Consider the following 2,088-nt stretch of genomic DNA (forward strand, 5'->3'; position numbering starts at 1 on the left):
TCAATCAAAAAATGTAACATATGCAATGTGTGTGAAATAGAGTCCTGGATATAACATATATATAGAGGGGGCGATCCACGAGAAGAGAGTGGAGGTATCACCGGCTTGAGGTGTCCATATAATTGAAAAAAGGGATGATGTGTGTGTGTGTGCGTGCGCGATCGATAAAGAGTGCCATCGAATTTGTGTGTGCCCACGTCAAAGATATAGAGTGGCTGGCCTACTGGAACGTGAGAGGGGACATGTGTAGTTTGTCTCTGTGGCATGGATACCTACCTGCAGCGCTCGACTATCAGTGTGTGGTGGGGGAAGAGGAAGGCCCAATTAACTATAGAGGTACAATGGCTGGTATATGTGTGGAGGAGGAGAGAGGCCTACCTCATGTATTAAGGAGATCAATCTGCCTCATGTATTAAGGGAGATTGATCGGCATCCATGCATATGTGCAGGAGAGGAATAAGGTTGGGAGAGAGACAAAGCTAGAGTGTTGGAGGGGGTGGTAGTGGAGTTTCTTCTAACAAAGGGTGGGATAGGCTTGCTAGACAAACAGAGGGCACGCCCACAATATCAATAAGAGAGGAGATGGCTGCTTGTTGTCTGTGCATGTGCGTGTGAGAGACGCGTGTCGGTGTCAAAACCGGCGGATCTCGGGTAGGGGGTCCCGAACTGTGTGTCTAGGCGGATGGTAACAGGAGACAAGGGACACGATGTTTTTACCCAGGTTCGGGCCCTCTCGGTGGAGGTAAAACCCTACTCCTGCTTGATTAATATTGATGATATGGGTAGTACAAGAGTTGATCTACCACGAGATCAGAGAGGCTAAACCCTAGAAGCTAGCCTATGGTATGATTGTTGTTCGTCCTACGGACTAAAACTCTCCGGTTTATATAGACACCGGAGAGGGCTAGGGTTACACAGAGTCGGTTACAATGGGAGGAGATCTTCATATCGTATCGCCAAGCTTGCCTTCCACGGCAAGGAATGTCCCTATCCGGACACAGGACGAAGTCTTCAATCTTGTATCTTCATAGTCCGGGAGTCCGACCAAAGGTCATAGTCCGGCCAAAGGTCATAGTCCGGCCATCCGGACACCCCCTAATCCAGGACTCCCTCAGTAGCCCCTGAACCTGGCTTCAATGACGATGAGTCCGGCGCGCCAATTGTCTTCGGCATTGCGGGGCGGGTTCATCGTCCGAATACTTCGTAGAAGATGTTTCAACACAAGGATAGTGTCCGGCTCTGCAAAAATAAGTTCCACATACCACCATAGAGAGAATAATATATGCACAAATCTAATATGCTGACGTATTCCGCCACATGACATCACGCCACAGTCAAGCCTTTATTCGAATGGTTTTACTGTTCCACCTCAGCATGTTTATCGAGGGAGTTTCCTTGGCACGTCTTGTCGAAGCAGAGATCATGTTCCCTTATTCCGAGATTCTCATCAATACGGGTGTGGGTAACCTGTAACGCCCCGGATCCGATGCGCCAGGTGTCTGCCAGTTATTCGCCGTCGTTGCCATGTCATTTGCTTGCATGTTGCATTTTATCATGTCATCATGTGCATTTCATTTTGCATACGTGTTCGTCTCATGCACCCGAGCATTTTCCCCGTTGTCCGTTTTGCAATCCGGCACTCCTATGCCCTCCGGTGTCCCCCTTTTGTTTCTCGTTGTGAGCGGGTGTTAAACTTTCTCGGAATGGCCCGAGGTTTGCCAAGTGACCTTGGTATAGCACCGGTAGACCGCCTGTCAATTTTCCTGCCATTTGGAGTTCGTTTGATGCTCCAACGGTTAACCGCGTAGCCCGAAACCCCCCTTCTCTTTGCAGCCCAACACCCCTTCCAAATTGGCCCAAAACCCAGCAAACTCCCATCTATGCTCTCGGTCGTTAGATCACGATCGCGTGGCCGAAAACCGCTCCTCATTTGGACTCTCCTAGCTCCCTCTACCTATATATTTGCTCCTCCCCCGAAATTCGCTGATGAATCCCGGGTCCCGAAACCCTAAAAACTTCCCCGCGCCGCCGGACGCGTCCGCCCGCCGACGGACATGTCCGCCCCGCCACCGCAGCCAACCCGTGAGT

Source organism: Triticum dicoccoides, chromosome 5B (assembly GCF_002162155.2).
Source record: "Triticum dicoccoides isolate Atlit2015 ecotype Zavitan chromosome 5B, WEW_v2.0, whole genome shotgun sequence".
NCBI lineage: Eukaryota > Viridiplantae > Streptophyta > Magnoliopsida > Poales > Poaceae > Triticum > Triticum dicoccoides.